Source organism: Mustela lutreola, chromosome 5 (genome assembly GCF_030435805.1).
Source record: "Mustela lutreola isolate mMusLut2 chromosome 5, mMusLut2.pri, whole genome shotgun sequence".
NCBI classification, from domain to species: Eukaryota; Metazoa; Chordata; class Mammalia; order Carnivora; family Mustelidae; genus Mustela; species Mustela lutreola.
In genome coordinates this window covers 86335153-86362505 of record NC_081294.1, presented here as the reverse complement: position 1 = coordinate 86362505, position 27353 = coordinate 86335153, and the positions used below count along the sequence as shown (strand labels likewise).

At 40.3% G+C, this 27353-nt stretch overlaps 1 protein-coding gene across 1 annotated transcript in view; it reads left to right on the top strand.

Annotated features, from left to right (window-relative positions):
- Positions 1 to 27353, top strand: part of ANKRD55 (ankyrin repeat domain 55) — a 402288-nt gene that overhangs the window by 210752 nt on the left and 164183 nt on the right. The gene's annotated exons all lie outside the window — the stretch shown is intronic.

Sequence of the window (27353 nt, the reverse complement as noted above, 5' to 3'; positions counted from 1 at the left end):
TATTCCAGGTTGGAGGCAGGGGGTGGAAATAGCATGTTCAATGACACAGAATGTGCAAGCTCTAGGAAGTTCCAAGAGGAAGGAGATCTTCAGAGTAATTGGAACACTTGATTCATTTGGAAAAAGATGGAGTCAAGTCCAAGATGATGAATCAGGAGGCAGCAGAGTATAGCGGTTGATGGCACAGAGTCTGGCCTGAGGTCAACCCCTGGCCTCTTCATTGAGTAGCCTTAATGTCTTCACCTTTTTCCTTCATCTGCAAAACGAGAAGATAATAAGATCTCATGGGTGCTGAGAGTAGTACCTGATATGATTTGCCAAATTAAAGCAACAATTTATTCTAAGATGATGAGGACTAATGCTAAAATGATGTCAGTGGGAAAGAAAGGAAAGGCCATTGCAATAGATGTTTCCCAGGTGTATTTAAACGGCTTGTCAAATGATTGGATTGGGGTCAGTGAGGAAAAGAAGAGGAAGGAAAAAGGTCAAGAATGGCAATCGTGGTTTTAACTTGAGAAACCCTAGATGGTAGGGCCTGTGGTTGAAGTCAGAATATATAAGGTGGAGATCTATTTCTGCCATGCTGTATTTAAGGCTCCCATATAACAACCAGGTAGAGACCTCTGTTAGAAATTAGCAATAAGAGTTTGTAGTTGGAGAAATAATAAAAATAATGAATTTGACAATTGTCAGTATAGAAATGGTCACTGAAGTCAAAAAGGAAATTTAAAATGTGAGTATGTAGAGTAGGTTTTCTCAATTTCAGTGCTATTAACATTTTGGGGTGGCTGGTTCTTTATAATGCAGGGGACTATCTTGTACATTCCAGGATGTTGAATAATATCCCTTACCTCCACCCACTCGTTGTCAATGGTTCTTTCTGCCTTCATCAACAACCAAAGATGTCTCCAGATATCACCAAAATCCCTCCCCCATCCCCAGGGCAGGGAAGGTGGTGGAGACGAGTCCCTTCTTGAGAACCTCGGGTGTAGAGTAATGACAGTGGTGGTGGAAACTTGGGCAAATTATGTTCAGTTTCTGAATACGTTAATTGCAAATAATCATAGGAATAACACAGATGTTGTTGTAAGAGGCATTCTGAAGTAGTCAAATGCTAAGCAAATGGTACTTATTATGATTAGCCAAAGTTGAAAAATCCATGTGTTATAGGTGAAATAGTGGGATTTTTTTTATTAACATAAAATGTATTATTATTTTCAGGGGTATAGGTCTGTGATTCATCAGTCTTACACAGTTCACAGTGCTCACCATAGCACATACTCTCCCAATGTCCATCATCCAGCCACCTTTCTCTCTAGCAACCCTCAGTTTGTTTCCTGAGATAGAGTCTCTTGTGATTTGTCTCCCTCTCTTGTTTGTCTTGTTTCACTTTTCCCTCCCTTCCCCAATGATCCTCTATCTTGTTTTTCAATTTCCTCATATCAGTGAGATTATAGGATAATTGTCTTCCTCTGATTGACTTATCTCGCTTAGCATAATACCCTCTAATTTCATCCATGTCGTTGCAAATGGCAATATTTCAGATTTTCGGTGGCTGCATAATATTCCATTGTATATATATGCCACATCTTTTTTATCCATTCATCTGTTGATGGACATCTAGGCTCATTCCATAGTTTGGCTAAGAAATGCTGGGATTTTTTGATAGCCTTTCTTGTTTTAGGAGAGGTTTGGGTCATTATAAAGGATATTCATCCATCTTCATTAGTATTGTCAGTTCCTCCTCACCTCACACACACATGTTCAATTTCATATGGTAAAGCCAAGTGTCCAAATCCTAGACTGCTCTTACCTAGGGCTGAATTTAGCTGGATGAAGTATTTCAAGTCCCTCTTCTCAATTCTTTCCCCAATAGGGGAAACTGATGTTAATATCAGACAACATGTCCATGGCTGTTCATGAATCTTGGTTGTCATAGTTGATGAACATGAGATTTGTGATATCATATATCTTGGTATTACTAGGAAATATTTTTTTTTTAAAGGCAAACAAAAACAAAGTCAGACCCTGGGGTCTGGTTTTCAACAGCAATAAATAATTCCCTGTATTCTCTTTCACACTAGGCCCTTTGCCAAATAAAGTTCAGCTCTATCTCAATGGAGGAGCCTGAGGACCAAATGGCTCCTGTAAATCAGGGAACTTGCAGAAGAGAATGCCATTATCTCTGTCTAGGAACTGTTCCCCACAGCCTTTTGCCTTGGGGAATAATTGTTAGTGAAGCCATAACATTGCTCTTCTTATTTTAAATCCTTTCTCCTCTTGGATGTACCTGAAAGTTGTTGGTGTTTTTGTGTGTTTTTTGTTTGTCTCTTTATTTTTCTCTCCCCACTTCCCAACCAAACAATCTCAAGAAGCAAAGATATACTGCCTGGAACTGAGAGTCACTGTTCACTCAGCCAACAAAATCTGGCCTCCAGCTAAGGTCGAAGGCAGCTGGCTGTGAGTGCCTCAACCTGTTGAACCTGCAAAGGCCCCACCTCCCACACCACTGGCCATCGCATGGAAAATTCCTGGGCACAGAAGGGTCAGCCTACGGACAAGGAATCAGCCAGCCATGCTTCTCTGGGCACAAGGACCTTGGCATCTGGCCAACCACTGTCATTAAAAGTGGGGGCTTTTATGTTGGTTTTTCTTAAGTTCATGTTTCGGGCAGCTTTTTATTATGATGTGATTTTTTTCCCCCCCAAGGCCAGGCCTCCACCCTCCCATCTTTGGTGGAATGTGTTAATAATTTGCTCTAGGGAGATGAAAGCTTCTTTGATACAAGTAGAATAAACACATGGAACACTGTTCAAAGGTTTAGTTTCCACAATAGGAGCCCAGTTTGGGGACTGAGAATTGGATGGAGAGAACGGTCTCATTTCTGAATCACTTTTCTCCCACAGTGTCCCTCCTTTGCCTCTGCAGCTCTTTCCTGACTTGTCCAGCTTAGGACAACGCCAGCATGTGGTCTAGGACTCTTCAGACAGTTGGCAGCCAACAAAGGCCATCACTAATTGTTGTGGTAAATCCCTACACAAGTCCTGAAACAGATTTCAGGCAATTTCCTTCTAGATGGGGTTACTTTGTGTGAGCCAAGGATCTTTCTAACTGCTTAACTAAGACTTACTTGCTTCATGAAATCAAAACATATTAGAATGGAAAAGACATCGAGTCCAGCCTCTTCATTTTATAGAGGAGGAGGTGAATGCCCAGGAAGAGTACGTGACTTGTCTAAAATCACACAGGTCTTCCAAATCCCAGCATGGATTTTCCTCAAGACCTGCACTGTTATAATCCTATGGTTCCCAAGGACTGGCGGAAGTCAAAACAAACAAACAAAAACCCTTTTCAGGATTTCTCTAACTGTCTCTTTCTGTGCCCATCTCCATTTTGAGGTGCTTCTGCCACCATCTCAGGAGCTCATGAGCTCTCTACAATCTCACTCAGTTGCATGGTCCCAGTGGTCTGGCACACTAGGGGTAGCTTACCCATGGTTCTCCAAAGTGTTCATCCTACACCCTCAAGGCCCTGTTTTCTGAAGCCAAATGAATTCCCAAAAAGCCATCCCAGCAGACAATGAGTCGATGTACTACCCATCTCAGACCCCAGGCAATTCGTAGAAATTCCTCTCCTTTCACAGAAATGCATTTAAACATCCCGAAGCTAGCCTGGAGAAGACTTGAACATGGCTATGGTTAGTATGTCTTGGTGAGGTTTGTACTAGAGGCCCTTTCAAGAGGCCCTTTTGTTTTGATTTTCATTCATTGGTAGGTTTGAGTACTTCAGAGGAGTTGGTCTGAAGGCAGTTCATAGTCTGGTGGAGAGTCCCAGTTAAGGTGCCCAGAAGCCAAGGCCCAGGAAATGCTATCAACTTATGCTTGATCTTACAAAGATACAGAACCTCCTTGGACTCTGCCTTCCCAACTATAAAATGGGAATAAAACCTGCTCTAACCATTCTCAGGATTGATGTGAATCTAATTGGACAATAGATATTAAAGTAGTTCTTTAAGTAATTGGATGGAAAAGAGTCTTATTATATATGGTGTTGTGGTGTATTTTTCATCTAATCATCATATGGATTCAAAAACAATGGATAATAATCCTACTTAGGGTGCCTATTTCCTTAACGGCAGACTCCTACATTAAGCTTCGTTCCATGCAGCATGAATTCATGTGTTTTTCTACATTATTATGATGAATTTCCTATGTAAAGGTTTGCAAGTTTTGTTTGTTTGTTTGTTTTCTGAGACACTCAAATATCCACTTTTCAGCCACTTTGATCCAAAGGTTATTCCATCATTTCTTTTCCAAAACTTGAAACATGACAGTAATCCTCTTTTCATCCAAATTTTGTAGCTTTGATCTTCATTATCTTAACATTCAAAATATATAGATTTTTTTAATCACCAAAGTCATAAAATGTGTTTCAGCCCAGCCAGATACCTCGGGAGATTGAGTTTGCTTCTTCAGTTTCTCTGTCAGATTTTTCCTTTGTTGCAATTTCCCTGATTGTCCTGAGGCCACATTCCTCAGACATGTCCTCCTCCTCAGCTGCTATCTTCCTTCTCCCTCTCCCTCAGTGCTGTACACACAGTCCTTTCTGGAACACAGAGTTCTAGGATTATTTGAGAAAAATCCCACTTATTGACCAGTAGTTTAATTCCTTATGGTTTCATAAGGTTTCATCTCAAAAACAGCATTTAATGTGTGTTTTCAAACTGATACACTTTTCAAAATTGAAATGCCCCTAAGAAAAATTAGCAGTGCTTTTAATCCACCTGGAATTAGTGGCATCTTGCCCTTTAATACTTTGCAGCCATGACAGTTTGAAACTTCTGCCTGAAACTTGTTAATGAAATCAGCTCCTTGACCATTTATGTTCAACAAAGTAGTAATGCTTTTTATTCTATGCCCAAACCGTACCCTGGCTGCACGCGCTTTGAGAGTAAACTTCTTCCTCATTTACCCCCATGGAGAAATGACCCACAACATGCTGCTCTTCAGAGCCTTGGAAACCTAGGTGCTGAAGTGCCAAACAGGCAGGGAGAACAAAAATAAGTCACCAAAAGTGCACCAGAAAGAGAGATGGGTAGCTTCTTCTGACCCAGCTGTGGAGTTACCTTTGAAGCACTGGGAAAACCAGTCATTTTTATGTGTGTACCACCTCTACCTAAGCTGTCTCCTCCAACCTGTTAAACAAAATGCTGCATCATTTCTCAATCCAACTCGGTGAACCTCGGGCTACCAATGAGTTTGTGAATAATTAGTGATGTCCCACAGAAACAGAGAAATTCCACTGACCTCCAAAGATGCTTTGTGAATTCATTCTTGCTTTGTAGCTTGCTTAAAAGAGACAAAGCATTCTGTAAAATGTTAACAAGGTTCAGCCTGGGGGATTTACAACTGTTTACCCAGCATGTTGCTCCCACTGCTAGTCTGTCTCCTCACTTGCCCAAGTCCTGCCCTTGTCCCGTCCTCCCCTGACCTGATACAATATGAGAATGTCAGTGCAATGTCTAATAATGGTTCCTTTGTGTTTATATCATTGCTTTTCACCCAAAGATCCTTCAGCACATAAACTCACAAGGCCGAGAGCCCATTGACATCTGCATCAGCGTGCCGTTCTTCTGGAACATGGAACACGGGCTTGTAAACTCATATGGGACTGATGACAGAATACATTTTTCTGCGTGTGGCATGGCAGGAGTTAAGTGATTAGTCTGAGACCAGAGAGGGAGAATTCATCCTGTTTCACAATTGGCTCTGTCTGTGGAGTTATCTTCAGAAGTCACCCTCTGTTAAGCGCCAGATAAATTCTGTTGATACTATTAATTGATAACTGGCTGGGACTTTCCACTATGAGAAAACAATAAGCATTCCTTTGACCTGTACTTTTCTTCTGAATCACATTAACTCTGGTGGCAGCCCTTTGAGGCAGTCAAGTGCCTTCATTTGTTCAATATGAACTTATTAAATATCTGCTTCTTTTAGCATCTGATATATGGGAAAACAAAAGCACCTTCGTGCAAGAAACTGGGTGTCTCACTGGAAAGAGAAAAGATCCAAATGTGGAAATTATAGTTCCAAGTAGTACATAGTTAAATGCCAAAGCTCATTTAATGGGTGTTGTGGGTCCCCAAGAGAGAAGATTGAATGGGAGCCAAAGGGGTCTGGGAAAATTCACAGAAGAGTGGACACTTCTGGGTTTTAATGAATGATTAAAATTTACACAGTGAGCTGGGGAACATACCACATCTTTACAACAGCCTAAACAAAATTAGGGTAAGGTGGAAAAGAAAAGACAGAGCCTAATGGTAGGGGTCACCAGACTGCTGGCCTGTGGCCAGGGAACTTGTGATCTGGTCTCTCTCTCAAGCTGGTCAGGGCCTGGTGCATTCCAGGGCTGGCCCACACTCTCCTCGGCAAGCACTGCCTACCAACCCAAGAACCTCTGAGGCTCTGGAGCATCTTCCATCCAAACCTAGCCTCTGTTTCATTGTCCTTCATGCCACCACAGAGGGCCCCAGAAGGCTCGCAGACTTTGCACACAGAAACTGAGGCACAAAACCTCAGGGCCTCCACTGCCTGAGTACTTTATGCTGCAGAATGGTCTAGTGGCAGTTGGAAAGTTAGTTTCTTTCAGGGATCTTAAGAAAGTGAAAGCCAGCTTTCTTTGCCATCAGTGCTCCCTCTACCCATTCAAATACCTCCTAAACAACCAGAGGTTGTTTTTGTGTTTTTGTTTTGTTTTGTTTTGTTTAATCTGACTCTTCTCTGGCCCCCAACCCCTGTTAGGACAAGGACTCTCCCATGTGCCCCCTGCACCCTCTAACTCTTCCACATAAAACAGCAAATTCATGGGGCACCTGGGTGGCTCAGTGGGTTAGGCCACTGCCTTTGGCTCAGGTCATGATCTCAGGGTCCTGGGATAGAGCCCCGCATCAGGCTCTCTGCTCAGTGGGGAGCCTGTTTCCCCTTCTCTCTCTGCCTGCTTCTCTGCCTACTTGTGATCTCTGTCAAAAAAAATAAATAAAAATCTTTTTAAAAAAGAACAAACAAATTCATGGACTTACTGTCCTGGTAGAATGATTCTTTACTTCCCCATGGGAAAAACCAATAGTGTCCAAATCTTGGTTTCTTAAAGGAGACATGTAAGGTTTTTTTCCTTGAAAATCTAATCTCAAGACAATAGCCTTAAAAACAGGTTCTATTTTGGACACCAAAAGCTGACTATTATCTGAGTTTTTGTAATTGGAAAAATCTATTCTTTTTTAATCCAACTCTTCCCATTTCCCCACTCCCCCACTGAGGCTCACACACAGACATCACCACTTTTGAGCATGCCTGGTTAAAAGGAGAAAATAAAGAAGTCCAAAAGCGAGAAAATAGCACATTCATATTTTCCAAAGGTTTAAATGACATATGGAAAGAAAGTTAACAAGACTTCTTAAACTAATCTAGCCCCAGTGAGATTTCAGAGACATGGAAACTTGGTCTACATAGTCACCAAAATTACCTAAGTGTTTGTTTTCTGTAACATGAAAGCTACATAGGAAATTATGCAAACCGTTTGGAAAGAACATGTTCCTTCTGCAGAATGGGCCCTTTCCTTTCCAGATCTAACTTTTGCTTTTGGGTAACTTGTTTATGTTCCAAAATACCTTCAGTGTTAGAAGCACAATTGTTAGCCATCAAGACTTATTTTTAGAAAGAATACCACCACCCTATATTCTGTGACTCTTTTCACTCTGCTTTATCAAGAGCTCTTACCTACTACATTTAATCTGTCCGTGAACTACACAAACACCTGAATCAACAGACCTTTTCTAATTACTGGTTGAGTGGTGACCACAATCAATAGAAAATTGTAATGAATAATGAATGAGTCTCTGAAATACATAGGTCTCTACATAAAATTGAGTTCAGACTAACCAACTGCCATGGGCTGAACTGTGTCCTCCACAAAATTCTTACATTGAAGTCCTAACCCCCAATGTGACTATCATTGGAGATAGGATTTTTAGGATGTGATTAAGGTTAAGTGAGGTCATAAGGGTAGGGGTCTTAATCTGATAATATTGGTAGCCTTATAAGGCTCTCTTCCTCTCTTCCACATGTACCAAGGAAAGGCCCTGTGAGAACCTGGTGACAAGGCAGCCACCTATAAGCCAGGAACAAAGTCCTCACCCGAAGCCAAACCCTGCTAGAACCTTGATCTTGAACTTGCCAGCCTCTAGAACTGTGAATAAATTAATTTCTATTGCTTAAGCCATCCAGCTTGTGGTGTTTTATGACAGCCAGACTAATACACTGATCAACATGCAGGAAAAGAAACTTTGTTCAGGGGGAAAAAAAAGAAAGAGAGAGGGAGGGAGAGAGGGTAGGAGGGGGGAAGGGAGGAAGGAAAAGTTTTATTCACCATCTTCAAAGATGGTGTTGAACACCATATTAGAGTCTGTGTGTGTGTGTATGTGTGTTTGTAAAGAAGATATTTTATTTTGCTCTGAAGTATGCTCCTGGATTTGTAATCATCTTTACTGAGAGTCAAGTTTTAGTGGTTTCTACATGTTTATTTTGACTGATTGGCAGAACACAGCAGCCTCTTGAGTAGAGCTGGGGAATACATACTAGCCTGGTGTGTTGCTACAGCTTTTTTGCAAATCATCTCTATGAACATTGAATAATTTGGGTTAAAATATAAGGAATACTGCAGATTACTCTTGTGTAGGATGTTGATAGTGAAGAGACTTATTCATTTATTTTAAAAAGAAAGAGATAACAATTAGGGACAATTAGAAAGGGAGTTCTCCTTTCCCTGTTTTTAGCTCTTAAGAAATATGTATATTGTTGTACGTTTAGTTGGAACTAATACCTTTAGCTGTTTTACCTCTAGTAAGCCTCACAACAACCTGAGGAGATAGATACTACACGACTTCTGCTTTTCTCTATTCCCCTGACCTTTGGCAAGTCCCTGAAACTTGTTTTCCTCAGGTTCCACACTTAAAAAATGGGGACAATATTAATACCTTTCTGTAAGGTTGTTGTGAAGATTATATGAGATAATATATGTAAAGTCTGTAGAACTATATCTTGTATAGAGTACCAGCTCCATCAGTGGTAAACATGTTAACACTATCATTACTATGATTTTTATTATAATGGTTATGCTATAGATCTGAAAACTAAGTCTCAGGGCAGTCAAGGATCCTGCCTGAAATCACATAGCTAGTAAGTGACAGATCCAGGTTTAAATCCAGATCCATCTGATGTCCAAGGACATGTTCCATATTGCCCACCACTGTCTCCAGCCAAGTAGACATGGGCACTATGCTCTTACAAACATAGAACTGAAGAATACTCAGTTGGCTAGAACTCCCTCCTTTTTTTTTTTAAGATTTCATCCACTTATCTGACAGAGAGAGAGAGAGATCACAAGTAGGCAGAGAGGCAGAGACAGAGAGAAGAGGGAAGCAGGCTCCACACTGAACAGAGAGCCCAATGCGGGGCTCGATCCCAGGTCCCTGAGATCATGACCCAAGCCGAAGGCAGAGGCTCAACCCACTGAGCCACCCAGGCACCCCTAGAACTCCCTTCTTATTCAGGAGAGGAATCCTTGCTTATTGGAAAAGAGCTGGACCTTTCTTTTCAAGGGTCAGCACCTTGGGTCACTGCCTCAGAGCTGCAGTGCCGAGCTGCCTTAATCTTTCTCTGTCAGGTTTACAGCCTCCCTTGTCCTCACCCCACCTCTTAGATGCTGATAAATCAAAGAAATAGCAACAAAATGGAAAGACTAAATAAACATTTCTTTAAGGAGCATATGAGAGGGGATTTTTATTTTTCATTAGACATTTGATAACAACATCTTAGGCTTTTTGATGTTACTTTCCCATATTTTGGACTACATGAAAGTATGTGACTCATAGAAATGACCATAGGAGGAAAAGCGAATGAGTCACCTTACCCAGCCCATCTGGAGCTTCCCAAGGCCATGCCCCTGGGAGCAGCATCCCTGAAGGCCAATCTAGCCAGAACTCCTTGTGCAGCAGCGGGGGCTGCCTAGGACAGGGGTTTCTTCAGGAGACACTGGAATCTCGGAAAAGGAGTGAATCAGGGAAAGTTAAACATCAGAGCCTGGAGGAGTTACCCTGTAACTTTTCCAAAAAACATTTACTGCTATCAGCTTAGAAGTTTCTTGTCCATTTTTCATCACTTCCAATTCCCAGGTACACCCCCACAGCAGAACACTCTCTCCTCAGTGCTATGCACACTTCAAAGAGTTGCCGTCCATGGTACCCTCCTGCCCTTTTGAGCAAGCCTGAGGCACTTAGATTTGTGTATCTTTCCAACAGATAAATCTCTGTTCCCTTTATTGTTTTTATTGCTCTATTGGAATCTATCCAGCGTGTATCCTTCTGGTACCAAAGTGCCCTGGTTAGGCCCACATTTCTGGCCTTGGTCTCTGGGAGTTGGAGAGAGAATTGCTACATCCCTCAGTCCACTTTGCCTCAGGTCTTTGAAACTTCCTCCTTGTAGTCATCTAGTTGGTGAACCATACTTAAAAACCTAAGCTGCTGTCCATTTTTGTGCAACCTGAGTCTCTCTCTCTTGGTGTGCTGTTTCTCAATATTCATGCCTTCTTTTTCTCAGTTCAGACTTTGGTGCCTGGAGAACTTGAACATGAATTCCTACAGCCCCAATTATTTAGCTTTTATGGATTTTGGGCAAGTTGACCCGTCTCTCTGAGCCTCAGTTTCTTCATCTGGAACAAGAAGATAATAATTCCCACTGGGTGAGAATTTATAGCTGGGTAAGTTAGGACCATACTGGTCCTCTTCAGTGGGCTTCTTGCAGCCCATATCAAACAATAACTTCTTCTTCTTCAGGGATAGTTCTTGATAGTCACTCAAGATGATTATTTTTTTAAAAAATTTCCACTCATGTTCTCTCAGAAGAGAGATTATTTTTCTGTCTTTACCAGGATTTTTAATTGTGCTCTTTCTTTATTCCCTGATACGGTGGGCTGATTTTTTTTTTTTTAAAGATTTTATTTATTTATTTGACAGGCAGAGATCACAAGTAGGCAGAGAGGCAGGCAGAGAGAGAGGAGGAAGCAGGCTCCCCACTGAGCAGAGAGCCCAACGTGGGGCTCAATCCCAGGACCCTGGGATCACGACCTGAGCCGAAGGTAGAGGCTTCAACCCACTGAGCCACCCAGGCGCCCCCATGGGCTGATTTAAGTCTAAAATTGAACCAGTAGCTTATTCTTGTCATCCAAATCAATAATAAAAATTAAAAACAATGTCAATTCTTCTGTGGGTGTTTTTATAAATCCACTTCAGACTTCTCTCCTACAGAATTTATGTAACTTCTATATAAATGTAGACATGCAAATTAAAAAGCAATAGAAAAGTTGTCTTAGGTATTTGTGCAGAGTTCTCCAAAGAAACAAAGCAGTTATAACTGTCATTTAAAATTCACCCAACATTCTCCCCTCAAAGTAGGTTAATATTCCAAATGTCAATAGTGGAACAATTTCAAAGTCAACTAAAAGAATCACAAAGGAGTTGTATTGGTATGTCTCTTTTATTTAAGGTGTGTTTTGTTGTTTGTTTGTTTTTTTTATAGATACACACCAAATCTACCCCATCTCACTTTCTTCCCCCAACTAGCCCTTGATCAACAACCATAAAGTAGATTATGTTTTTGTAAACTGTTCTGCTGTCAACCCAAGGACCATTCAGTTGCTTTGGCTTGCTTTTCTGTAAAGTGCTCTTAGTCCATAAAAAGAACTTTAAAATTACAAGCCCAGCAAGTATTAATCCTAGGAAGAAATAGGAAAGCGAAGTTTTCACATTCAACAACCAATGTTCCTGATAGATTATCTTCCTTATTCAGAATACAAATTATTACTAAACAAATGATTAGACTAAAAATAAAATATGTATCTCAATTCCTTCATAATTAGACCATTACTTCTATGGAGAAAGGGAGTTTCAGATGAGTTGGCTAGTAGTTTTACCATGATTAAAGCATAGTCTAACAACTGCTGACCCAAATCAATTTATTGAAGTCAGTTATTGTTATTAATATGTTAATGACAAAACACAAAATATCAAAAAGATTAAATCATTATGCAGCCTAGAGAAAGCAGGTATAAGCCCATTTGCAGCTGAGTGAGTAAAGCACACTGGAGGGTGAACTGGAGAGCTGGCCTCTGGGTAATGGGCAGCTGCTACTTCATTCCAGCCACTTCATGTCAAGTGGAAATGTAGGTTCAGAAGATCTGTGCAATCTTCTGATTTTTTGAGAGAACCCCAAAATAAGAGATTTCTTTTTTTTTAGTGTGAGCCCTGCTCATATTCAAATTTTTAAGCTAATGTGAATTTTTAAAGGATTCACTATAAGCCCAAAGGAACCAGAGCTGGGAGAAACAAGTTCAGCTTCCTTGTTGCTAATATGTGATCTTTAATTTAAATTATATGGCAGACACTGGCTAGTTACTGACTAAACTTGTTTCCTCTCCTTTCTGGGTCCACAGCTAAATTATATTTCTCAGTCTCCCTTACAGTCAGCCCAAAAGAATGTGGGTGGAAGCAATGGTTATCACTACCAGGCTCTATCCTCCACTCCCTCCCTTTCCTTTCTTCTCTGCCAGCCCAATGTGGAGGATCCAGGATGACCCCAGAGTCCCAGAAGATGGCATAACCTCAGTGTAAAGAGTCCAAATGTCCTCATGGAGGAGACCCTCTCTCCCCATTCCTCCACCTCAGAGAGCTTTGCATTGGACTGCAAGAGCAAGAAATAAATCTTTTCAATAGCCCTTGAAATATTGGGGTTTTTACAACATTTAGCTTATCTTGATTGATATAGTCAAAGAACTTTTCCATTATTTGTCAATAAGGGGTGTTTGTTAGCCCAATTGGATCGTTAAGCAGTAAAGTCTCAAAATTAACAAAACTATTTTTTCATGCTGAAGTGGTATGTGAAGAAATAATGCTAATATTTTAAGTCCACTTTGTGTTTTTGAGATCACAAATGGGAGTATGTTTTCATAATGAAACTACTTCCATTAAGAAGCTTTACTGGTAGACATAATAAGCTTTCTCTTTCTAAAATGCTCTAGAGCAAAGACAGGGTGATTAGAGATGACTGTATTCTGCAACCATAACCTCAAGGCCTTTTCTTCTTCAGGTTATCTTTCACATTTTTGGCTGACCTAAAATACTATCACTTCTTGAATAGCCTGAATAGCCATGTGTTGAGTAGAAATTATAGTGCCTCCTCTCTCTCCCTCCTACATTTAGTTTTTCTGTCCCCACCTACATAACTTCTATTTTTAACATTCACCCCAGAGAGAAATACTAATGCATTAGAATGTTTTAACTATTCCTATTTAAAATCATTTCTTCTTTTGGAAACTTGAGCAATTTCTAAATCAGTAAGGAATGTACACATAGCAAATAGGGAAAATATTGCAGAATGCAGTTTTATGACCCTTTCGCTTCATTCTCAGAATGAAGAATTCCATTCTCAGCAGTCCATTAGGACATAGTAAATTTTTTAAAAAAATAGCAAAGTAGCTTTTGTAATAATAATAGACATTTTCTTTTTTTAGGATTTATTTATTTATTTGTGAGAGAGAGAGAGAGAGCATGCGCGTACAAATGAGCACACACAAGCAGGGGGAGGGACAGAGGGAGAGAGAAGCTCAAGCAGACTGCCTGCTGAGCAACGAGCCCAAGGAGCCCAACATGGGGCTCAGTCTCACAACCCCGAGATCACAACCTGAGCCAAAATCAAGAGTCAGACACTCAACCAACTGAGCCACCCAGGTACCTCAATGATAGACATTTTTAAATGAATTCGTATACTGGGCATGTACATATAGACATATATAAATAAAATACTTGCAGAATCAGAAAGTAAAGTTTAGAACTCAGTAGTGATGAAGCCTGTGATTAGATTAGGCACCAAATGGAGCAGTATAGAGCAGTATTAATCTTATAATCACCATTAGTCAGACCTTGGGTAGAATACCACATCCAGGTGTGGGTCATAGTGCAGAAGAAAATGCAGTACTTGGCGAAAATTTAGAGGAGAATCATAAATCCGATTAAGAGAATGATAACAAGGTCTGCCTGGAGAAAGAAAACTTAAGCCACAGTTTCCAAGTATATTAAGGGCTTTGCTTCTTTTCTTTGGAGAGGGGGGAAATCATAGAGGAAAAAAACAGACACAAAAGATACACAGATGGCCAACAGGCATCAGAAAAGATGCTTATTACCATCACTAATCATCAGAGACATGCAAATCAAAACCACAGTGAGAACTCACCTCACTGTGAGGTGACATCACACCCATTAGAATGGCTAAAATAAAAAAGACAAGAAATAATAAGTGTTGGTGAGGATGTAGAAAGGAGTACTCATATACTGTTGGTGGGAATGTACATTGATACAGCCACTATGGAAAACAGTATGGGGGTTCCTAAAAAAAGGGAAGAAAGACATGCCATATGATCCAATGATTTCATTAGGGGGTATTTCCCCAAAATAACCAGAAACACTAAATCAAAAAGATACATGTTCCTTTATGTTTATTACAGCATTATTTATGATAACCAAGATATGGAAGCAACCTAAGTATCTATCAAGAAACAAAGGGATAAGGAAGGTGTGGTGTATACACACACAGAGACACATACACATACATATACACACAGTGGAATATGACACAGCCATAAGAAAGGCTGAGAACTTACTATTTGAAACCATATGAATGGACCTAGTGGGCATTATGCTAAGTGAATTAAGTCAGACAGAGAAAGACAAATACCATATGACTTCACTTTTATGTGGAATCTAAAAAACAAAAATGAATAAGCAATCAAAAAAAATCAGACCTGGGGTGCCTGGGTGGCTCAGTGGGTTAAGCCTCTGCCTTTGGCTCAAGTCATGATCTCAGGGTCCTGGGATCAAGCCCTGCATTGGGCTCTCTGCTCAGCAGGGAGACTGCTCCGCCCCCTCTGCCTCTCTGTCTATTTGTGATCTTTCTCTCTCTTTGTGTCAAAGAAATAAATAAAATCTTTTTTAAAAAATCAGACCTATAAATACAGAGAACAAATTGAGGATTGTTAGAGTGAAAGGGGGTTGAAGGATGGGCAAAATGGGGGAAGTGGAGTGGAAGATACAAGCTTCTGGTTATAGAATGAATAAGTCATGGGTATAAAAGGCACAGCATAGGGAATATAGTCAATGATATTATAATACTGTTGTATGGTGACAGATGAGAGCTATGCTTTTGGTAAGCATACCATAACATATGTTGTACACCTGAAACTAATGTAACATTGTGTATCAGCTATACTCAAATAAAAAAAATTAAAAGAATATTTTTAAGAAATTTCATCAGTTAACTGGCTTGTTTTGAGGCTAAGGGATAGAGGACCCTAGATGATGCATGAGGTAAAAGGAACAAGAAAAAGAAGAGGATTTTGGTTTTGCCCATACTGGAACTCTAGAGGGAAGAAAGAAATAGTAGGTTCATAAATGGTTATAGCAGAGGAGTTCAAAGTGGAAGAATCCCAGGATGTGGGAGACACTCAAATTAGAGACTGCCTGACTCAGAAATCATTCCATGAAAGAATTTCCCCTTGGAGTGGCACTGATGTGTACCAACCTTGGAGGACATTGAGTTTCATAGGGGAAGTTGTTCCTTTTACCTTCACATACACTCATCTTCTCATCAGAACTGAATATGTCACAAAAGCTGTGGAATGAAGATCATCTCCTTTACGTGAAGATCATCTCCTTCATGTGAAGATCATCTCCTTCACTAAGGAAATGGGTCGTCTCAAGAAGACACGTCCTTAAAAGTCAGGATCGAGAAGAAGGAGATTCAAAGTTTAAGAAAAATGCCAACCTGGTGGCAGGGCCCTAAGCAGTCCAAATCAACTTTAGAATCAGGTGCTATCAGTTCTCTAACACTGAATTTTTCCAGATGGCCAACTTAAGTCTTTTGAATCTCCATATAAATTTTAGAATTAGCTTTTCAGTTTTTGTTTTTGTTTTAAAGATTTTTATTTATTTGTCAGAGAGAAAGAGAGAGAGAGCACAAGCAGGGGGAACAGCAGGCAGAGAAGCAGGTTCCTGCTGAGCAGGGAGCCTGATGCGGGACTCAGTCCCAGGACCCCGGGAGCATGACCAGAGCCGAAGGCAGACTTTTAACTGATTAGGCCACCCAGGTGTCCCAGCTTGTCAGTTTTTATATACCAAAAATGCCTGAAGGATTTTAGTTGTGATTATGCTAAATATATAGCTCACCCTTTTTCTCTAAAGGGTGTGGTAGTAAATATTTTAGATTTGGCAGGGTGGGGTTGGGGAGAGCAAAAAAGCCATACAATAGATAAATGAATAGTCATGGTTTGTTCCAATAAAACTTTACTTACAAAAGCAGTCAGCTTTGACCCACAGACCACTGTTTTTTGACCCTATAGCAGAGGAAAAAAGACTTTGGAAAAGCAACTGAGGAACAGAAAATATAAAATTAAAATGGCAGTGAATCAGTTCTCTCCAAGTCACACTTAGGGAGTGTAAGAGCTGCTGCATATTTTATTTTGAATGACAAGTTAAAAAAAGAAAAAAAGATTTGCCATTATAACTTTATTTTGCTTAGAACAACCTTAAATTAAGTTTGTATGTATATGCTTCTGGTTGCCCATGAAAATAGGTCTGGGATTAAGATGTTGCCACAAAAAAATTCTCAAAGTAAAAAGCCATAAACATGAAGAGCACTTTGTGCTGTGTGCATATGTATGGTATAGTGGTAAAGAATGTGGGTTTGGAGGGATGCCTGGGCAGCTCAGTCAGTTAAGCAACTGCCTTCAGCTCAGGTCATGATCCCAGAGTCCTGGAATCGAGTCTGGGATTGGGCTCCCTGCTCAGCAGGAAGCCTGCTTTTCCTTCTGCCTCTGTAGCTTCCCCTACTTGTATTCTCTCTCTCTAACAAATAAATAATTTAATTAATTAATTAATTGATTATTTTAAAAAAGAATGTGGGTCTGGAATCAGAGAGCCCTAGCGGGCGTTGGTGGTATAGTGGAATCAGAGAGCCCTGGTTTCAATCCTGACTCTGCTACTCCCACTCTCTGGTATGTTGGGCAAGTCATTTGAGTCTTCTAAGTTCCAGTTTCCTCATGTATAAGATGAAAACAGTGTTATTACCTACTCCATGAAGTTGTGGTGAATATTGAATGAGATAATGTGTGAAAAATTTTTTGACAGGTCTAGGAACATAGTAAGTGATCAATAAAAGTTAGAGACTATTGTAATGTTCTTATTTATAAAGATGTTGAAATTGGTGATGAAGATGACGATGACTGTTATAAAATTTATGTATGTGACAAATTTGTTCTGAGCTCCCCCACCTAAAACCTTAATATGATAAATATTAATATGATAAAAATAACTGATAAATGTCTTTAGATTTTGATAGTCAGCTGGAGAGGGGTAGGTGTAGAGAGATGGGAGAGATTGATGTTATAGAAGCAAGCAAAAAGTAATTCTTCCCAACTGGACTTCAAACCTGAGAAAGGAAGGCCTGGAAAAGAGTGGTGAAGGCCAGTCCTGACACTCTTTTTATTCCATAACAATAGAAAGAAACAGACTCTCTCTTAAGGGTCTTCACTTCTGGTCTTTTGGATCCCAAATCCACTATTCTCTGTTTTATGTCAAAACCAAAAATGAACACTAAGAACTTAAAAAAAAAAATGCAGCCCAGTGGGCTTCTCAGGAATTAGGATTCCCCCAGAGAGAAGTGGGTCGCCTTCAGATAAGACCAACAATAAGCCAATTGTTGCTATCCAGTGCTCAACATACAAAGACTAGAGGTTAAATCTGGAAGAGTTTAGAGAAGTCAATGCAAAAACCAGTGAACATGATCATGATTTATGTAGATAAATTTAGCCACTTTTAGTATGAAAGATAGTCTGCCATGCAACATAAACAGTCTTTTGTACAACTACTTTTTAAATACATCCATTTATCTTTCATCATATTTTATTACTGCTGCATTTTATTATAAACATTATGAACAGGATCATTTACAGGGAAAAGAGTCAAGAAAGTAGCGCTTATGAGAGGCAGTGATGAAATGCTCATACAAACTTTTGAGTGTGTGTGTGTGTATGTGCAGATTTTCACATCTTTTTTTTGTCTGCCTTTGCATATTCTAGGCTAAGGGATTTCCTCGTGTAGAATTTCTATCAGAAATGCTTGTTGCTTTCTTCAGAACTCTCAGAATTCCTGAGTGAATTAGCATGCCAAGCACAGTGCCCGACACATCCTACACATTTATTTAAAAATTCTTTTCATTTAATTATGTTCACTTGAGCCTCTCTCTAGGAAAGGTAATTTTTGAGGTCCTCATTGTGGGAAAAATCCTTCAGGTTTCAAAGATGATTCTTCTGAGCATGCTGTGCCCAGGTTGTCTATGAGTAGCTCTACCTTCTGCTGTTAGCTGCTACCAGTATCATTTCTCTTGATTCCTGGTTGCTGTATACCTTCCAGAGGTCTTTTACTCTCCTCCAGAAACGGATATTTCTCAAAGGAATCCTGGCTGCTGGCTCTTTTATTTTTTTTAATTTAATTTTATTTTATTTTCTTTCAGTGTTCCAAAATTCATTGTTTATGCACCACACCTAGAGCTCCATGCAATACGTGCCCTCCTTAATTCCCACCAGCAGGCTCACCCAAACCCCGACCCCGCCACCCTCCCCTCCAATATCCTCAGTTTGTTTCTCAGAGTCCATAGTCTCTCATAGTTCATCTCCCCCTCTGATATCCCCCAACTCCCTTCTCCTCTCCTCCGAATGTCCTCCCTGTTATTCCTGGCTGTTGACTCTTAATCTATTCTTTATCCCACCATCTGCCACTGGCAGTCATTTACTGAATGCCTACCATGTTGGAGACATTGTGCTAAGCACCAAGGATATGATAAGATATATTTGGTGGTAGGGGGGAATCAACAATATGTCATAATATCAACAATTATAATAATGTAAATAAGTTTATTATATAGGAGTATGCATCTAAATATGGAAGGAGAAAGAGGAATGTGTCTCAGAGAAGGTGAGGTTTGAGAGATGTTCTGAAAGAAAATTAGGAATTAGCCAGGTAGAAAAGAGGAAGGAAGGAAGGACGGACGGACGGACATTACAGGCTGGGAGACCAGCATGTGCAAAATTCTGGAGGCATTAACCAGTGGACTGGTTTGAGGAACTGTAAGTGACTGTACAAGTGAATGAAGAGAGATTTAAGGAGTAGATGGAGATGGGGATAACATGGAAGGTGCTAAGGTACTGACTGCATGACTCAGGGGCAGGAGGTGATCAGAGGCAACTTTATTCTTCCCTACCAATGACCCTTCCAAATTTATTTAGTGGGATAATTTTCACCTGCTTACAAGGGGCAAAAGGTCTGAAATCATCTTTTCATTGCCTGTATATTTCTAGAATGTCCAGTACAATACAAGTGTTTTAAGATTCATTGAGAGGTGGGATTTCTCCCCATTCACCATGCTCAGACCTGGTTAGTTGTTGCCTGTGCCTGGCAATATGTCTCTCTGCCTTTCCACTTGCTCCCCATTTACTAGCTGTTCTTTCTGGTCCAGCCAAGATCAGAAAGGGTGTGTGAGAGAGAAGTAAAAGAAGAAGAGAATTCTTAGTCTACCAGGTAACATTGCACTTTTGGGTTCAGCAGATGGTTAAAACTAACTCTCTCCATGGGACCTTTCCATGGTTCCTTGAGATCTGACCTCCCCACTGTGGTCTCTGAATTTAGGCAGGTGCATCTGTATTCTGGTGGTCATTTGCAGTTCCTTCCTGAGCCTTTAGGAATTCAGCAGTGACACTGGCACTGACATGGGAATATAGGTCTGTAGACTGGGAAACTAGAGACCCAGAAGTGACAGGTTATGTGATTTGTATGTGATTGAGGTAGTATTACAAACCAGTGGGAAAATGGTACAAGTGACTTTCATAAAGAAAAAAGTGAAGTTATATTTCAACCTAAACTACTCTGAAAAAAAGGATTCCTATTAGATTGAAAATCAAATGTGAAAAACAAAACTTTAAGACAATTGTAAAAAAAAAAAAAAAATCTATAGGAGAATCTTTGATATGAAAGTAGAGAAAGATTTCCTAGGCCAGACACAGAAAGTATGACTCATAAAGAACAAATGTGATAAGTCTTTAAATTTAAAGCTCCTTTCTTTCAAAATATGTTATGGTTAAGAGATCCAAAGACTTGGGGTGCCTGGGTGGCTCATAGGGTTAAGCCTCTGCCTTCGGCTCAGGTCATGATCTCAGGATCCTGGGATCGAGCCCCACGTCGGGCTCTCTGTTCAACAGGGAGCCTGCTTCTCCCTCTCTCTGCCTGCCTCTGCCTACTTGTCATTTCTGTCAAATAAATAAATAAAATCTTAAAAAAAAAAAAAGATCCAAAGACTTGTTGAAAATATTTGAACCATGGATAACAGACTGAGGATTAGTATTCAGAAATGTGAAGACCTGCTGAAATAAAAAGAAAAATATAAACAACCCAATGAACATGCATGGAGATTATGAACAGGAACCCACTGAGGTGGAAATCCAAGTGACCAAGAATCATACAAACATTTTCTCAACCTCACAAGTAATCAGAGAAGTGCAAATAAAATAATAATGAAATACTCTCATACTTTTTGGATTGACAAAGCTTTTACACTCCAACAATATCAGCAGCTGCTAAGGTTGTAGGAAATGGAAAACATCATATGCTGCTGTGGAGAATATAATTTAGAATGCTCTCTAAATTCCTAAATAAAATAAAATATGTAACATACCCTGTGACTCCTAAATGTAAATCCTAGAAAATGATTATACATAGTATAATATACAATGTGTTAGTTCTCTGTGGCAGCATAACAAATTACCACAAACTTAATGGCTTAAAACAACAGAAATCTATTCTCTCATGGTTCTGGAGGTCAGGAGTTGGAAATCCAGGTGGAGGCAGCATTGTGCTCCCTTCAGAAGCACGGAGAGAATTCATTCCTTGCCTCTTCCAGGTTCTGGCGGCTGCTGCTGTTCCTTAGCGCTTGTGGCTGTGTGTGTGTGTGTGTGTGTGCTCTGTCTTCACATTGCCCTTACCTCTCTGTGTGCTCTTAAATTTCCTTCTGCCTCTTTGTTACAGAGATCCATGTAATTGAATTTGGAGCCCCCCTGCAAAATCCAGAAGAGCTTCCTCTCAAATCTTAAACTTAATCACATCTTTAGCTTTAACTTAATCACATCTTTATAAGGTAATGTAGACAGAATCAAGGGATTAGGACATGAGCAAATACTTGGGGATATCGCTCATCCCACTACAGGGACATATGCAATAACGTTTATTAGGAGTTGCTGTTAATACCAAAAAATGGGAAGCAACATAAATGTCCCCCCATAAGATAATGGATAAATTGTGATCTGTCTGTATATATATATAGCAATATAGAGCCTAGAGCCCATTTCCTCTTTATATCAAAACATGTAGATCTTGAAGGACTTAATAAACCAAGTTACAGGTACCATTTATTTAATTTTTGACACGAGAACACAGATATTTAGTAGAAGTATAAAAGCGTATGTTGAATAGCTACATGCAGATATATGATAGTGTTAGAAATGGGAGAGCATCAGTGGAGTAGAAGATCGGGGGAAGAACAAGGATTAATTCATCGTAATTTTTTTTTTTTTAAATATACCAAGTAGAAATTCCAAAATTTGGATAGTTCTTAATTCTCAGTGATAGACGCATAGGTGTTTATAATTCCACATGTTAAAATTATTTTTTAAATGTTTTCTATTTTTTAGTATTAAAAAAATTTTAATATTAAAAAATAGAAAACATTTAATAGTTACTCTGAAAAGAATATGAAGGATAGATTAGAAAGGAAGGAAACAGAAGAAAGGAGATCAGCTGGAGACTACTAAAAAGAGGTAAGGCATTCGAAGATTTGACTAAGAGAGTGACCATGAGAAGAGCAAGAAGAGGGTGATTATAAACATCTAAAGAATCTGTAAGACCTGTGACGAGTTGACTGGTCAGGGTTCAAGGGTGATGCCAGGTTACTCACTGGGGTAAGCAGATGAATGGTGGTGGTATAGTCACAGGCAACTACTGATCTGCTTTTTATCACGAAATATTAGTTTTTACTTTCCAGAACTATATGTAAATGGAATGCAGTATGTACTCTTTTTGACTGGCTTCTTTATTTCAACATAATTATTTTGATATTCACCCCTGTTATGTATAAAAATAGGTTTTTTTAGGGCTTTTATTGATTGCCAATCAACCTAGACAGTCCCTTCCTTGCTGATTTGCTCCTCGACTTGTCACCACACAAGATTTATTCCCCCCTCCTACACCTACCCATTGCTCTACCATATCAAAATCTGCAGCTTCCTTAAATCTTCTTGTCACCATTTGATGGGCAATGATAATACCAGAGGGGTTTCTTGGTAGATTGTAAAGTGTTGCATTAACAAAATATTAAGTGAACAGTATTCTCAAGGGAGTTGCATGAGGTAGTCCTCAAAGTCCTATTCTCAAAAAAAAAATTTTTTTTTAAGATTTTTTATTTTATTTATTTGACAGAGAGACATCACAAGTAGGCAGAGAGGCAGGCAGAGAGAGAATGAGAGGAGGAAGCAGGCTCCCTGCCGAGCAGAGAGCCCGATGCGGCACTTGATCCCAGGACCCTGAGATCATGACCTGAGCCGAAGGCAGCGGCTTAACCCACTGAGCCACCCAGGCGCCCTCAAAAATTTTCTAATATTCTGCATTTCTGCTTATTTCATGGTCCTACAAATGAACCATCATTTGTAATATGGATTTGCTAAAGATGCAAAGACAGCCAGTGCTAGTGAGATAAGACTAAATGAACCCTCCAGTTTGGAGTTGCCCCCACATTCATCTTTTGGTTGGTCTATGAGGAAAATAAACAACAAGCAAACAAGTAAACACCAGGAGACTGAGTTCCACATAATTATCATTTTGTGATTCTCAGGGCAACCATATGGATCAAATTCAATTGGTATCCCAAGAACTCCAGTGCTGCCTTAGAAAAATAATCAGTCCAGCATACCAACATCTAGGCAGTCGGCCGAAGCCTGATTCCAGGAAATAGGCACTTTGACAGAGTAACAAGCACGGATGCCCAAGGGAAGGAGAAGCCCTCAAAGAGTTGTTTTAAGTAGCTGTTTAATGATTGAGCACCTTGAAATGCTTTCACTCGGCAGGGTGAAATTATACTACCTAGGGTTGTCTGGGTGTCATTTAAAGTTGACAGTAATGAGTGTTGGTTTAAAAAAGAAGTATTTTATTGCTCTAGCAATTGTTAGACCTCCTGAAACATATCCATTCTTTACACCTGTACTAAGAAAAAAGAACAAAGCAAAGAAGAGGAAGGAGGAAAGAAAGGAAGGAAGAGTGTTTCTACCTTGGTTACTTTGTTTCCAAAGACTCCTCTAACAGTTTAAAAGGCAACAGCAATTGATCTCTTACAACTTGCCAGGCTTTGTGCTAAGTGCTTTACAAATATTAGCTAATTTAACCTTCACAACTGTGTATGAAGCATTATTTCTCCTTTCTTAAAGTGCTAAAACCAGAGAAATCCTAAGCAAACAGGTACAAGTTAGTTCTTCTACAGGACTGCAGAAAAATGAATCTTTCTCTACTCTTTCACAAACCTTCTCCAAGTTAAGCGAAGGGACATTAAAGTGTGTAAAGAGACAGGGCTCCACTGAGTCCTCATTTCCACTGCTAATAGCATGTAGAAAACCTCAGACAAGGCACATGACCTTTCCAGGCTTCAGTTCCTTCCTTCTTAAAAGGATGGATAAACAGTCCCCACCCTGGCTGCACATTAGAATCATGGGAGGAACTTTGAAAAACTGCCAATGCCAACCCCTCTCCCGCCCTAATTCCTGACTGACTGAATCTCAGAAGATCTGCAGGCGAGGTGAAGTATCTGGGTTTATTGCAGGAAACAAAGTATATAATATGTCCCTACCTCTTTGAGCTAACAATTTAGTGGGAGAGCAAAAAGGAAAACAAAAATCATATATCTACATATATAGAGAGAGAATACATATGAAACACTAATATTTCATCTATGTGTATATAAAATGCTGGTGGCAAGTGCTATTAAGAACAAGAGACAAGGGCACCTGGGTGGATCAGTGTGTTAAGCCTCTGCCTTCGGCTCAGGCCATGATCTCATGGTCCTGGGATCGAGTCCCACATCAGGCTCTTTGCTCAGCAGGGAGCCTGCTTCCCCCTCTCCCTCTCTGCCTGCTTGTGATCTCTCTCTCTCTCTCTCTCTCTCTCTCTCTGTGTCAAATAAATAAATAAAATATTTTTTAAAAAAAGAACAAGAGACAAGAAGTTTGACAGAATGCAAGTGACATAATTCATTAAAAATCAGGAACTTGCTTGCACTGAATTTAGAGTAGTGTCTTTGACTTAATACATGCTCTTCTCTTCCTCGTGGGCTTATTCTGTTCCCAGACAAGCACCCCGAGTTGCCCTGCCTACATTCCTATTCTAGCTCCCATTGTGTTTCTTCTTCCTTGTCATTGTTTATATTTCTATTCCAAGGCTTAGGGTGCCATTCAACCCTGTAGTTCCCATTTTTCCATCCTTGCAAGGGTCTCCATTGTGCACTAGAGCATGGTTGGAGGAAGACACTAATTGTTCAGGGTTTGGCCAAGCGCTGATTATGTAGCTATTTTGTGCCCTGCTTGAGTGGCTGGCCCACTGGCCACAGTCCATTTCCTAATAGAGAGGTGTCAGCTTCACAAAAACATCACCTCGATTGGCACTAATTACCACCTTTCAGAGCCATCATCACCAAAGGCTCAGGAACGAAAGGTCAGCAGGAAAATGAACTTTCACTCATACCTTCTGGGGTGGTCCCTGGCTTCTGATCATGCAGGGCACAAGGGCTTTTGGGGAACAAGGTTCACTGCCTTTCTCTTCTTCCAGCAGATGTTTCTTGAGAAGCCAGCATTATGACACGAATCTTCAGTTCATGGAATGACCAGACTCACAGCAGAGCTCCGTCTTGTTAAATTTCTGGCCCTGACCTAGTTTCCCGGTGATTCCCAGTCTCTCTACTCCCAGCCTTGAGAGGGTTCAGACTGCAGATGGTCCTGGAGAAGGAGGTGGCAGGAGCGTGTTGAGAGCACCCACATCCTTACCAGGCACTGTGATTGAGCCATCACCCGAAGACTTCTTAAGTAAAAACAGCTCCTGGTCAAAGACAAATTTTCAGTACAGAAATTATGTTCACGTGAGTTCTTTCCCTTTGATCCTCTGACACCTTGTGAGGGATGCAGGACAGTCATTGTTGTTAGCCCCATTTTACAAATAAAGGGCTAGAGAACAGAGCAGCTGGCGACTTGCACAAGGTCTCACAGTCATTTTGTGGTGGAGCTGGCTCACCAAACTGAACTGTTATGAGGGTAGGGGTGTGGTGGATCATGTGAGATCACATGTACTAAAGCCCTTCGAAAGCTGGAAAGCACTATATATTTGTATTAGTTTCTTGAGGCTGCAGTAATAAATTGCCACAAAATGAGTGGCTTAAAATAACAAACATATTCTCTCCCAGCTCTGGAGGCTGGAAGGCTGAGAGACCCAGCAGGACTTCTCTTCTCCTGGGGAGCTTTGGGGGCAGTCTGCTCTCTGCTTCTTCCAACTTGCAGTGGTGGTCATTGTTTTTTTAGTGGAGACCACTTCACTCCAGTCTCTGCCTGGTGGTCACGTTCCCTCTTCCCCTTCTCTGTGAGTTCTCTTCTGTCTTAAATCTTCCATTTGTTATTGAATGTAGTCTACTCTCTAATCCAGGGGTATCTCCTCATCTCAAAATCCCTCATTTAATTCCATTTACAAAGACCCTTTTTCCAAACAAGGTACCATTCATAGTTTGGTGATTGGGACATGGACATGTATACAGTATTTAAGGCAGTCGCTGGTGATGGCACTCGTGATAATGCTGCTGGAGGGCAGAGCCCTGGCATTGTCCAGTAATCCAGATGCTCCCCTTTTCCATCTCTGACAGTCAAGTCAAAGCAACATAATCTACTAGTTAAGAACACAGACTGTAGAGCCAGCCTGCCTAAGGTTCAAATACTAGTTCTACCACTTGATGATTATGTGACATTGAACAATTTCCTTAATCTCTCTGGGTCTTTTCTTCCCCTGTAATATGAAGGTAAAAACGTCTTTTCTCACAGGGTTGTTGCAAGGACCAAATGATTTAATAACGTGTAAAGTTCTTAGACAGCCTTGAGAGGGTTCAGACTGCAGATGGTCCTGGAGAAGGAGGTGGGAGGAGCATGTTGAGAGCACCCACATCCTTACCAGGCACTGTGATTGAGCCATCACCCAAAGACTTCTTAAGTAAAAACAGCTCCTGGTCAAAGACAAATTTTCAGTACAGAAATTATGTTCACGTGAGTTCTTTCCCTTTGATCCTCTGACACCTTGTGAGGGGTGCAGGACAGTCATTGTTGTTAGCCCCATTTTACAAATAAAGGGCTATACGGCGAAATATTAAGTATAATTATTCCTTAGGTGGCACTATGACTAATGGTAAGTTCTCTCACCTCACCTGTTTATCATTCAACAATGATTTGGGTAAATAATGGACTTGCTCCTCTGAAGAAGCATTTTTTAATCAGTCTCTAATTCTAAGTATTTCTGGGTATGTTTTCTAAAAAGGAACATTCTAAATTTTGTGGGGGCGCCTGAGTGGCTCAGTTGGTAAAGCATCTGCCTTCGGCTCGGGTCATGATGCCAGGGTTCTGGGATCGAGCCTTCTGTCGGGCTCCCCGCTCAGTGGTGAGCCTGCTTCTCTCTCTCCCTCTGCCATTATTCCGCTTGTGCTCTCTGGCTGTCTCTCTCTCTCTGTCAAATAAATAAATAAAATCTTAAAAAAAAAAAAAGTGTCACATACCAATCTGGAGCGGCCTTAATTAATTAATTTTGTGTAGGAAAAAATCCCTAAATGCAATGAGAAGGAATCATGTCTTTTTGAATTCATTATTTGATCTAAAACTTCAGTGTGTCTTCCTAGGATTTAGAAGAGTTCTGCAGGCTGACAAATCCTTAAAATATTAGATAGAGACATTTAAGAGAATGCAGTGCTTTTTAGAAAGGACTAAGTGTTAGAGCAAAATGTTACAAAGTGAAATGATAATAGATTGATTCACTGGTGTAGGTTCAACCCAAACAAGTAATGTTAGGTTTCCCGGACTAGAGT